The sequence below is a fragment of the Halictus rubicundus genome, chromosome 5, assembly GCF_050948215.1.
Source record: "Halictus rubicundus isolate RS-2024b chromosome 5, iyHalRubi1_principal, whole genome shotgun sequence".
Lineage (NCBI taxonomy): Eukaryota > Metazoa > Arthropoda > Insecta > Hymenoptera > Halictidae > Halictus > Halictus rubicundus.
This window is the reverse complement of record NC_135153.1, coordinates 7,438,898-7,452,630: the sequence shown is the minus strand read 5'-3', so window position 1 is coordinate 7,452,630 and position 13,733 is coordinate 7,438,898. Positions and strand designations below refer to the sequence as shown.

General features: G+C 43.0%; 1 protein-coding gene across 9 annotated transcripts in view; it reads right to left on the bottom strand.

Moving 5' to 3' along the window:
* Tgo (Aryl hydrocarbon receptor nuclear translocator homolog tgo) overlaps window positions 1-13,733 on the bottom strand; it is a 50,355-nt gene that overhangs the window by 31,203 nt on the left and 5,419 nt on the right. The window lies entirely within an intron of this gene.

The following is a 13,733-nucleotide window of genomic DNA, read 5'->3' as shown; positions in this document are numbered from 1 at the left end:
AACACTATTCACAATACACAATTCTAGACCCCTATTACTTTTACATTATATTATTGTCAAACATACAAGACTCCAAACTCATTTCCACGTACTTTTGAATTCCAATAACTTGTATTTCCCACATAGATACACCTTTACCGCTCGAGGTTTATCAATAATATTTAAGTCTGTGTTTGAAGGCTGTCATTGGAAATTATTAATTAAAAAGTCACGTGACTATCCCGGGGCCCTTAACACGTTGACTGCCAAGTCATCCATACGTGGGTGACGGACTTATTTGTCCAGGTTTTAACATGAATTAATATATTCATTGCGCCAAATTTGATTAGGATCAGTAAAATGTAAGAAAGTTGGTGGACTACTCAATATTTAATTATTTTCAATTTTTATTTCGTTAAATAACTTACTTTGATCGTGGAATTTTCTAGTTTGGTAGTCAAAGTGTTAATTAGTGATTCCCACATCCGTTACCACTTTGGTTCCATTACCGTTATTTCCTTCGATCCCGAGATAGCTCGACTTGGCTACTGTCACCGTCGGTTCTCGCTTTCTGAACGTCGATCGTTCGACACTCCAGTCCTAGTTCCAGGATCAATTTCGAATCCGCTTGATCCGAATAATCACGAAAGCCGAGCAACCAATGCCCCGCGACAGTTAACGAGGCGGCACGAGGCTCGATGGGCTCTGTCACGCTCCGTTCTTGCGAACCGCCTTTTTATTTTATGCTCGAAACACACCGCGCAATTAAGAGATCAGTTTCAGCTCATCGATGTAAATTGGTAGACACTTTCGCAGGTTCTTACTACCCCCTCCGTAGCTGTAAATGCAACCCTCCGATTCCGGGTCTATTTTGACCTAGAAAAATCGTCCACTTACTCAGTTTCTGGAGAATCAATGAAATGAACAGTTGTCGCGTCAGGAACAATAGAGAAATTCGTTCGGAACAAACGAATGCGTTCATTTACGTGAACATGGACTGCGTTCATTTTAGATGAGATTTTAGGTGTTCAAGAATTGATAAATAAAGCAGCGAGTGGCCCTAAACGTTATCAATTACATAGTTATAAGTAGACTGCGGATGTTTATGCAATTTTCCATTTTTGTCGGCAAATTTTAGGAAAGTGGAAACAAATACAATTTAATTTTCCGTGGTAGCGACCTTTGTAGAAATAAATAAAAATCGTACTGAATTCTGTAGAATTTTATGTTACAGCATTTTCTGAACATTTTCAGAAGCCACAAACGCATAAAGATCCGCAGTCTAGTTATAAGTATGATCCGCCGTTCGAGGGTTAAGGTTCAAACTAAGAAGAGGTTTTTCAAGTTTTTCAATCAAATTATCTCTGCCTAACGATCAATCAGACCTGCGATCCCTCCAATTGACTTTTTCCTAGCAATTCTCGCCGCAGCATGATCACACATTGCCGTTTAGGGAGTCGAAGAGGCTCGGCGAGGCTTTGGAAATATTTCGCAAAGAGACGGTAGTACGCAGAAACGTGTAGGGCGTGTAAATGGAAATAATTGAGCGAAGAATGAAGATGCGTCGTTAAGATGGTACGGAACAGGCAGCAAGAATCCAGAAGAGGGTAGCGGAGAGAGAGAGAGAGAGAGAAAAAAAAAGATAAAGACAGTAGGCGAGCCTCGCGACACAGCTCGAGCCAGGAATCTAACACCTAAGCAGCTAACAACTAAGCGGCTAAGCAGCACGGTAGCGCGAGTTTTTTGATTAGGAGAGCGGCAATGCCGGCGGTGAGCGTTAGCATATTAAAAGGAAAGAGCGTAGCTATTGGCGGGCCCAAGGAACGGGCCCCGCGCGCAGACGGGAGGCGGTCCATCGTTCTCCGACTCCGGGTCTCTTATCCGTTCTCCTCCGACCTTATTGGTCACCGCCTCCTCGATCGCTCCTACCGATCCTCCGCGCAGACTTTCCCGCGACTCACGATCCCCGTGATTCAAGAGCAACCGGTATCGTATCAACGGCTGATCGTCCTCCTCGCCGATCCACTAATGGCACCGGAACAACGGACAATCGAATGCTCGCAAGTCCCTGCAATCGAAAATGGTCCAACAGGCTCCTCGAGTCGCTCAACGTTAGACCGAAACGCTACACCTTATTCTCTCAACCGAATTTGTTGTTGATTCGTATCACAAGAATATTTGCCACTTGCAAACTAGACAAATAATTTGTAAATTCAGAAGAAAATCCAGGCTACACAGAGCTTCATTCAAAATTCCTTAAGCCCTTGTACTGTAATATCGAGTCAGACTCGTGACGAAGACTTCGAACAGAATTGTCTAAATATGTATATTATTAACACATTTGCATCGTTCGCGTATATATACGATCAACTTTGTTGGTCACTATCGTTATTCGTTGTTGGAGATGAAAGTAGCAATTCTGATTTTCTCTTATAATGCTGAAATACGAAGCTCTTTTACTTGTAGTCATTTTTGTACTTAAATATAATAAAAAACAGTCTGGCGATAAAGGCCTCCTTTTCATATTTCCTTATGATGCAAATGGGTTAATTCCCTTTAAATTGAAATGACATTCTATCTTATCGTAGTCGATGTTCAGCCATTTCAGAACACGTGGTTATACAATAAATATATATTTTCTATTTTTCCTAGTAGATTACAGGCATCAAAGAAGTTCTAATGATTGTAATCATGAAATAAATTTTAGTGCAAGGGGTTAACGCGTCCGCTAGCAGCGTGCATTTCAACAAAAGTCTCCACGGTTACAACATTTGACTAAATGCATCCTCTTATGAAATGTGGAGAGAAATATTGTCACAGAAAGATGAAAAATTCTCCGAGTCCAAATACGTCTGAGGTTTTTCTTTTTTCTCGTGGATCCTTCCATTCAATGAAATTCGAACAAACGACTCGAACTGCTCGCGTTTGAACGATTGTGTTCTGGCGAAACAGATTTTCAGTTAAACGGAACGAAACTGGTGTTTTCACCGAGTCGAAGAACGATTCCGACGAAAGATAGCAAAAGGTCCCGCGGACCGGTCGTTTCACGGTAGAACGGAACGAATGAGGAACTCGAACATTCTCACGCCTGAGGGAGCCCTCATTGTTTAGGGCTAGCGGGCTCGCGGGCTCGCCTCGAGCGGGAAGTCACGCGACCAAAACGTAAAAGGAAGAGGAAATAAGAAATCTACTTAATTGCGCGAGCGCCGTTTGGTACTCCTGTTCAGTCACCGTGTAACTGGTCGGCTTGTCCTCCGGCTGGTCCCTTTCGTAGCGACTTCGTCCGACGGTGATCACGATTAGGGGCGCGAACGCGTGCCGAGCACGCCCTTCGCCGAAAACCGGCCCCGACATAATAAAACGGACGCTTCACTGGGCCTGCCGTCACATTTCTCATCCTGCAGAGACCCTCGGCCAATGCCAGACACCTCCTCCTTCTCGCAGAAATGATTTTCGAATCGTAGACGAGCATTCGTTTCGTTCAAGGAACCTCTGAGACTTTTTGTCGCGAATTTTGAGAGAGAGAATCGGTTCTTAAAATGTACAATTCATTGCCTATGTAACTGTACAATGAATCGTTATCATTCTCTTCTTTTTGCTTTCCTCTAGATCGCATCTAAATTTACAAGCTGCCCCCGTCTCTAATTGTTGTTACTGCATTTACAATATCTGGAGACTTGCAGAGTCCGAGGAGTTTCAATTTAGGAAATCTGCTAGTCGTTCATCCTCCAGTTTAACGAGAGAACCTCCGAAAATGAGAATTTCCGTGAAAATCAGCAGCCTAATCGTCATCGACCAAGTACTCCGAGTTGCGCTGAATCGTATAACAGCGATTGCAACAAATAAGTAATGAGTGGCACGTAGAATTCGCATGACTTATAGTCGCGTCTCCGCGGAGCGTTCCGGAGACTTCAACGCGCGGGTAGCGCGCATCCCCCAGAAAATTCTCGTGGCTCGAGAGCCACGATCGATAGATCTCGGGCCTAGATCCGGCGTGGATCGACCGCGTAGATCGAGTTCAGATTATATAGCCGCGGATTGAGCAATCGAATTTAGTTTTCGTTGGCGCGTGAACGTGTTCTACGAGCTAGTAGAACGATTAATTCTGGATTAACGACGCGTTGAAAGGCAGAAACGCGGGACGTTAACCAGCCGATGTATTATTTCGTGTAACGAACAAGTTGCGTGAAGATGCACGTCGATACTGTATGACATAAATATGCATTATACGGGCGCGATGCGTGTACCGAGCGTAACTAATAAGGTCTTAATTACGAACGAAAATAGTGTGCGAGCCACACTCTCGAAACATACTTTCCTCGTCGCGCGGCCATCCGGTTCAACGCCTTCTCGCGAGAAAACCTTCCGTTTCTAATATCTTGCACGCGCTGGAAAACTAACAGCTGCATATTCACGGCGAACGTTACGCTGATTCATAATTGCATCCTCTCTGTACATCGTTCGTTAATACGATTCATTCAAAGGTACGGGAACCTATTTTGTCACAAATGTGCATCAAATCCGCGGTCTACTGATCGGGCTATCAACTTTTCCAACTTTACATTTCTTCCCTCGCAAATTTTTTCACGAACAGATCAAGTATCCAGTTACAGGTCAAGCAAGCCTCAATAAGATCCTGTCGTTGGTACTGTTTTTTAAAATATCCAGATCGCTCGCTCTCGCATGCCAGCGTTTCCAAACAAATATTCTGATCGTTCTTTAAACGCTGTTGTATTTTGCAAACAATTTTAACAAGATGTTTGCGTTACGTTTCGAGAAAACGTGGTTGACAGTTCGGACAGTGTCCGGTCTTCAGGTCCTCGAAGAAGAAAGCATACGCGTTTCGGACGGTCGCGGATCAATGGATCCGTAGAATCACGCGTGCCCGGGAATTACGCGACGTAACGATCTGGTAACCGGCCGCGTAAATTCGCGAACCGCCGCAAATCTCTGGTACGTGACGAATTCCGCGACGAGTGGGTTTTGTTTGGTGCCTAGCACGTTCGATGCACGTGGTTCGGCGTAGTACGTTAAGCTCGTCGCATTAGGCGGACATCTCGCGGCTGCGATCGTCGCGATCCGACAGAAAACAATCTCCATTTCTCGCATTTCCCACTGCGGCATACAATTTTTTCCCGCCCCAACCCTTTTGTTGGCCTCTTTGTTCCAGCCGCCCTGCCATAAGCTTCCGTCGCTGACCGTTGAGCTTCGTTCATTTTATCCACTGCGCGAAAAGCAGATCGACAAATTCCAAAAGAGAAAACACTTGAACCAACGATCAACCTTTAACCCTTTGCACTCGAAGCTATTTTAACTCCAAAACGAAACATTTCTTTCGATCTAGAATATTTCCCTTCTATACATATTTTTTTATGTTATACATACGAAAATGGTGCAATTTACTCACACAATACTGAAGTGTTTAGTAATTTATTAAATACAAATAAATATAATAATGTAAGAAATATATTGAATAATGATACAGCAATTTTTAGGGGCGCCATACAGTCGATGTTTGAGTGCTAAGGGTTAACGGTCCAGAAGTATTTCAAGTTTAGTTGCCACCAGGTCCAAGCTATTTTTCATACGAAGAGAAACTGTGGACTCAACATTTTTATATCAAGTATAGAAAGGAAAATATTTATATTACGGGTACCTGTAAGAAATCAATCATTTGCAAAGAATTTGTTTTGCCTTTAGTTCTGCACCGATCGTTGAAGAGGAAACTTCAGTGTTTTATAAGAAACAGAGAGTATATAATAGAGATTATATAATAAATTAAGAAATAAAGAGCTGAATTTACTACAAAGTTTGTTTTAGATTTCAAAATAATTGCTTACTTATGGCTCCCCCTCACATTATAAATTTAAATATTTATATTATTAATTAATTTGATTTTTGCCGTCATATACGCGGCATTGGGCGCAGTAAGTAAAAGTGCCATGCCGCTTATATGGCGGCATTGGTCCGTTAAGGGTTAAAAGGGATGGTGCTATTTATCAATAATATTGTAAATTCTGCGCTAGAGCGCGGGCCAACATTCGTAACACAAATAAGGCTGAAATGGTACCGCTAAAAATAAGACGAATAATCAATTGTATATTACCGATTGATTAACGCAAGAAGACAGCGAAGGTGTTCAATTAGGCGCGCAAGGGTTGATCGACGGATATTCCGGGCCCGTGATTAGGCCGAGTTGATTAGAGCGCCGGTTAACGAGGTGGGCGGTGTAAGTGGGAAAAAGCAGCGGGGAAATCGAATAAGCCTGATCACCGTGGCGGTGATCTCGTAAAAACAACGAGCCGAACTGCTAATCCAACGAGAGGGATCCGTCGAACGTAGAACGGCAAGAATGTCCCGAACTCGAGAACAAGAGGAGAACGAAGCGAAATGGAGCGTGACTTCGGGATTCGACGAAAGTGAGAATAAACCGACGAAGATAATGGGGCCGGACAAAAGAAAAACCCGTGAAGAGACCGAGCCGAGGGCGAAAGAAACCGCCTGGCTTTCACGGGAGTCCGCCGTGCCACCGGCGACGGAACTCGTCCCTTCGATAGATCGAGTTTTTACGCGATCGTAGGGATGCCTTGGGACCTCTGTTTTCGCGAGCAACCGATTTTTACGGTCCCGGAACCCTTTGTCCTCGGCGAAACAAACGAACCTCTCCGTTGACCACACGCTCTTATTTTTACTCTCGGACGTTCTGGATTGCTCGCTACGCTGCACCAGTATGCTCTATTAATGATTCTGCGTTATCTGACGCAACAATATTGCAACAACTAGACCGTAGAAGATTGAGAAGGTTTGCACTTTTCTTGGCACCTCCAGAGAAACTCGGATTAACGCTTAATCCGTGTTCCGGTGTTCGTTCATTCAAGTGACGATCGGATTTTGCGTATTAGTAGACTGCTAAATACAAATTTTATTCATTTGTTACGAGAAACCTAGGACTCACCTAGGAGCTTCCTTCTTTCATTAACGATATTGGCCATCAATTCTACACTCTTCAATTCTTGTAATTCTACCGTTGCAAATTGTAGCTGATCATTTTTATCGTAAACGCATAAAATCCGTGGTCTTATATCTGCCTTGACAGTTTCAAAGCGTTGTTTTTCTTTTCCTGGACAATATTTTCAGCAAATCAAGGACGGAGTTCTTCAAGGGCGAATCCGGTGTTTCATAATTTTGTGCGAACGTTTCCGCGCGACACGGACTCGTAATCTCGTTTTTACGAGAAAATTTTGCGAACCGGCGCCGATTCTCGAGGACATCGAACGAACCGCGCGCGTAAGTGTCACGCCATAAACATTATGTACCCCCCGGCCGAAGTATGAGGAAGTCGCGTGTGCACACATACAGATGTAGCGGGCATACGTTTTCCAGCGGTTTCGTATGTGCAATGAAGTCGGGCTGCGCTCGGTTACGCAAGACATTGTACAATAATGAAGCAATTTACTTCCGCCGAAACGTGACATTATTTTATAATCCGCGGCGTCGACGTGTTTGCGTTCCCCCGGGGGAAAAAGTTGCCGATCTTGTAATAACAACCCAGGCCATTGTTCCTCGACGCTCGCTCCAAGGCAAAAATGTATTCCGCGCGCCGATCAAATAGAATTTTATCTCCGCTCTTTGCCGCGAATGCGTAAAACGATCGCTGCACGTCGATCTAAAAGAAAATCCCCCCCCCCCCTCCGGGAGAGCACTTTTCTCGAAATGAAACGAATTTAGAAGCGGAATGCTTTATAAAATCCCGGTGCCGCTTGCCTTCTCTCGAGGTCAAATGAACTTGCTCAGAATGATCCGCTTATAGTCGCGAAAAATTCTTTTTCGTTCGTACACGTGTCGGGTCGCGAGCCACATTTTTCATGCTCGTTCCAGGCGCTGCAGATAACGTCGCAGGCGTTAAAATCCCCACCATAGCGAAACTCGAGGAGGACGAAGAAGAATTTCGAGACGCCGGTTTTCGGTTTTTGAACGCCCGTTTGCGCGCGTCTCGAGGTAACATTGTCGGACAAAGGGAGAGAAACGAAATTGAAAATGAGCGAATCGGTTCCGAGCAGGAGAACGGAATCTCGTCGAGGAGGACCCGGAAATTCTGATTTTCCCGTTTTCCGACCGCGTGGTGACGGTAAAGCGATTTTACGAGGGCTCGCGGCCTTTTTACGCCGTGCTCGATAATCGAGCTATCTCGATGCAAAGGTAGCCACTGCCGTTTCGTTTCGTTTCGTTTCCCGGCGAATCGCGCACGACCAAATTATGACCGATACGTCGGGAATGTTTTCACGCTGATAAAACGGTACGTGATAAATTTCATGGAGAACTTGACATTCGTGGCATCGCGGACGATATCAAAGATCGACGTATCCGCTGAAAAATTCTACGACGTGCGCGATCTGACGCTCTTATCTTCGATTATCTAGTCCGAATCGGCGAAACCATCGACGCCCAACCTGGCTCTATCCAAATCGATTCCAACGGGAACGCGAACACGGGACTCCCGGGAACACGATTTTCTTCGATTTTCCTCCTCGTCTCCGCAGGGAACAATTCCCAATCTGCTGTTAACGCGTTAAGTGCCAAATATCAACCCCAGAGATTCTTAGAAAATCAGAGTAATTCAATTAATAAAAGCACAGCTAGAAACTTAAAACGTATTATAGGGGAAGCTGTCTTAATCCTTTTGAATTCGAAAGACTCCAACAAAATTCGGTTTATCTGGATATCTTATAATAAAAATTAATTTCGAAACCCGGTCAACCATCACTGTCAGTCGTATGTGACTGACGTGGCAGTTAACGTGTTAATGACAGAAGCGAAGTATTCGGTTTGCACCGATTAGCAAAATTGCAAATTTTCCGCATCAATTTTTAAGAAACCGTAACTATTGTACTAACCCTTCGCACTCCAATGGCGACTCTGCGGCGTCAAAAATTACCACATCATAATTCGACTGAATTCCTACGTTATTAACCCATTACCCGCCGGAATTCAAAAATACACAAGAAAATTCTATTAACTGTATAATGATATTCATACTAACCAACTATTTTTGTCATAATTGTTATTGTTTTTATTTAAATATAAAATTTAAAGCCCGTCCCATTTTTGGGACATTAGCGGAATGTACTATAGTGTACTAAAACAACAAAATTAAAATTACATATTCGTCTTATTCAGTGTCCCAAAAATGGGACATTGGCGGATAATGGGTTAAATTTATTTAAAAATCTCTGCACGGTGTGGGCAAATGCACACAGTCTCGTATGCACGAAACGATAAAAATCATGCACCACGAAAATGTTTCAGGTCGAATAAAATATCTGAACTTTACAGTTAAATTTAAGAATCTCCTGGCATCGAATAATACGCTCACGCCATTGTTTACATTTGTTTCAATGGAACGAATGATCGCCTCAGGGAAAGGTGTGGACTTCTCTAACGATCCGCGAGGATTAATTGAATTCGAAGCGGATTCGCGGTGCAGTTGTCGATTAAATATTAAACGATGTTGCCGGCGACAGATTAAATATGTCTGTCGCGCAAAGCGAGGACCTTGGGGGATGCTATGAGCGAGAACGAATCGAGCATGTTGTGCAGCGCGAACAACCACGAGCTTCTAGGAGAAAGAAGAGTAGTATAAATTGATTAGCGCGAGAACGAGGTAAAATGAAATAATGAAGTTGCGTGCGAGGGCGGGCCTCCCAGAGCAAGAGCTGTTATTAAACCTGACGTAGCTTAAATTTTCGACTCGGAGTAATCCGCGAGGGCTACGGGGAATGACGGAGCAGGGACGCTTTCGTGACAACCCTCCGCCGCTTTCAAACACTTTCATTTTCTTCTTGCCTGCGCTCGTAAACAGCGCGACGAAAATTTCAAGAGTCCTTCATTCTAACAAATAAATTTAACGTCGATAGATTCTACACGCTTAGGAGCTAAATTTTGTTCGAGCTGGTAGCTAGATTTCTCGCCGATAGATTCTACAAAACGCAAAATAGCTGCAATTTTTGTAGAAAACAGTTTTCTAAATTTTCCTAGAGATCAATTTTATTTTCGACTAGGTTAAATCTGGTTAAATAATGAAGCGAGCATTTCTATGGAACATTTCATGTGCAGAAATTATCGTTCTTGGAAAAGGGCAATCGCGACGAAAATTTCAAGAGTCCTTCGCTTTTCGTTCTAACAAATAAATTTAACGTCGACAGATTCTACACGCTTAGGAGCTAAATTTTGTTCGAGCTGGCAGCTAGATTTCTCGCCGATAGATTCTACAAAACGCAAAATAGCTGCAATTTTGATAGAAAACAGTTTTCTAAATTTTCCTAGAGATCAATTTTATTTTCGACTAGGTTAAATCTGGTTAAATAATGAAGCGAGCATTGCTATGGAACATTTCATGTGCAGAAATTATCGTTCTCGGAAAAGGGAAATCGCGACGAAAATTTCAAAAATCCTTCGCTTTTCGTTCTAACAAATAAATTTAACGTCGACAGATTCTACACGCTTTGGGGCTAAATTTTGTTCGAGCTGGCAGCTAGATTTCTCGCAGAATCGAATGCCAACTGCGGTCCAATTTAATTTCCCCAAAATGGGTCGTTTATGTCCGGAGCGAAATTTTCCTCTCTTTTAACTTTTAACATCTTCTTTGCGATTCGTAATTTCCTAGAAAAAGAGAAAATTTATATCTATTGTATGCCTATATGTTCTCCAATAGCTGTATATTAACCCGTTTGCATCATAAGGAAGTATGAAAAGAAACTTTTTTTTTTAATTATATTTAGGTACAAAAATGGCTACAAGTAAAAGAACTTCATATTTCAGCATTATAAGAAAAAATCAGAATTACTACTTTCATCTCCTACAACACCCTCCATTTCTATATTTTAGCTGACGAATAATGATAGTGACCGACGAAGTTGAGCGTATGCATACGGCTCAAGTGACCGTATATATACGCTAATGATGCAAATGGGTTAACAACGCGAAAATAGAATTTTATTTCGGTTTAAAGGAAATTAATAACATACATATTTATTAGACTCTGTTCAGAATCTTCGTTCGACGTTCGAATTTACGACTTTTATAAAGCCTATAACAGTAAACAAAATTTACTCGAGAAAAATGTAAATTCCCAAAAAGTAAATGTCGATCGTTAGAAAATTAAAATAAATGAGTAGTCGACTTTTCGAGGAGGGCGGTTCCCTTGGGGGTGGATTTAAGGATCAAAGTAGCCGCGAACGGGATAAGAAAATGGCCGATAGTTTCTGAAAACGAACGTTCTTGTCGGCAATAAAATCATTCCGGTACACGGCGTCGACGAGGCGCGCTCGTGCGTCGCTTTGGCAGTGTAAAATGTAGAAGATCTCGAAGATCATGGCAAAAGGGCTCGCAATGGGCATCGAGGTTGTTATTCTAACGACGCAGGAACGCTCGCGGTCGATCCGACTGGAAAGCTGGATGCACTTTTATGATAATCCGCAAATCGTTGACCCACGAGCCACGTATTGTCCAATTGCGCCGCGTAAATCGCGACATAATGGTCGGACGGAAGAAAATCTCCGCGGCAAGAACCGCAAGAACGCTTTTCCCCGTGTCCCCTCGTATGGTACGGTGCCCCCCTCCACCCCCTTGCCGCGGATGGTGGTCGCTATTGATTTAAGGGAATTGCGAATCCGCGAGCGGTGTACACGCTCGGCCCTCTCAATTTCAATAAGCAATTGTAAGGAACGACGGTCACGACTCCCGGGGACTAAACCAGACCGAACACGGTTTCTAGCTGTAACGCTCCAGCCTCTCTTTTCTTTTCTGGTTTCCTTCGTTCCCCTCTTTCTCGTTAACTATGCAACGACCGGTCATTTACAATTTAGAAATCCCGTTCCCGTTCCGCGGACGTCACGATCAAGAGATACGCGCAAAGTTGGCGTATTTAATTTAAAAAAAGAAAAAAAAAGAAAAAAGAAACAACCAGTAGAATAACACCGACGGAGCAAGAAGAATATAATCATCCGTCCTCGCTACCTCTCGTTCGAAAACGAGTTCCGAGTTCCATAGTGTTTATTACTATGAGGCGTCGCGATCACGCGCCTCGTGATAACTTCGTTCTATAAACAAAGCGCCGTCGCACTCCGTTCGGAACTTCTCGCCTTGAAAACGGTGATAAACCGAGTGAATCATGGATATATTTATTCCGGAGGATCAGAGGTTCCCAATACGATCCAGAGACAACAATTGTCTCTAGAACCAGCTACTGAAACACACAGCTCAACGGGAACCACGAACGAAAAGTGGGAGGAGCGAGCTTGCGATTCGCTGCTCGATAACTTCCCGCTTCCTGGAATCCTGCGCCCGAACGGCGAGAGCCCGAACACCGAGCGCTTATCGAACGGCCGTTACGATTCCCTCTGCGACACCGGTTTTCATCGATCAACGGACACTTTAACCCCTTTTTCACAGCTGTGGGACTCTATTCAGCTCGAACGAACCGGAAAGAGCGATTACAATGGGAGACTCGGTTCTTAACGCTAAACCCGCCAACCAGAAAAGTGAGTATATATTGCTTTCTAAAAAATTTTGCGCAATTTCTATTGAAGTGTACACTTCAACGAGGAAAGCTCTTCAACAATTTTCCACGAAAGCGTGTTTAAAACCGGTCGTTTGACCGTGGTAGGTTTAGTGTTAAATTCGAGATGGTCAATCGAGTCGTCGTGCGCGTTCCGCTTACGGATGCAAATGCACGATTTGCAACGGCTTCGGAAAAGAACAGCTTGTAACACTGTATCTGTTCCACCCTGCACATCCTGGAGGAGAAGAGTACAGTGTTCTCGGTGTTGCTAATTGACTATGGAAATTAGGAGCTGGACGCCGCGCCGCACAGTGGTCCCAAAGCCGGTAAAAGTGGCCAAAATCTAAAATATGAACTTTCAGCTAGGTAAGTTTTAATTATGGGATTGGTTACTCTAAGAGTGTTTCTAAGTAAACAACAAAAAGGTCGTTTTTTTTTATACCTGGCCAACAGTCACAGTCCGAACTTCGAGTTCATTAGACCGTACCTTTTTAAGCTTGTGAAGCAGATTGCGAATTTTAAGCGCACAGTGTACAAATTGTGTTGAAACGTTTCGATTTTAATTGTGCGTTATGGATGCTGTTTGTGGAGGTAAGTTGCATAGTTTTTAGTGTCAAATGTTTACTGTTAACTGATAACTATGTATGCAAAGAGAGAGTAAAAGTGAAGGCATACATTTTTACGATTTAGAGTAAAAGTTGCAAGTCTCGCACGGTCTATCGCTAAAACTTGTTGGAGCTTCTACTACATAGTATTATCTTGCAATTCTAAAAAAAATTAGCTGCCCTTAGCTGCCTCTGTGGTCCTAGCACTGTTTTTTGTAACGCAGAGTAGGTATTTTATGTGCTTTCCTTGCATTTCTTCTCAAACTGTGAGAGATATCCACTAAGTCTTTCCGTAAAATTTAAACAGATTTTGAATAGAATGTCAGTTTTTTTATAAAGAATCATATATCCGAATTTTTGCTTATATTTTTCAAACACGAACGCTGTTTTTATACCGGCCGTTCATTTGAAAACTTTCCAGCCGAATATCTCGAAAAGTATGAAAGATATTAAAAAAGTGTAAAACATTGGATGGCGTTTTGAAGGTCATTTGAAGGTCAACTTTGTTTTTTTCTATGGAAACCTATATTTTTTATTATCGGATCTTATTGTACGTAAAAAGACCAGCAATTCTTCAATTCTTTCTTCTT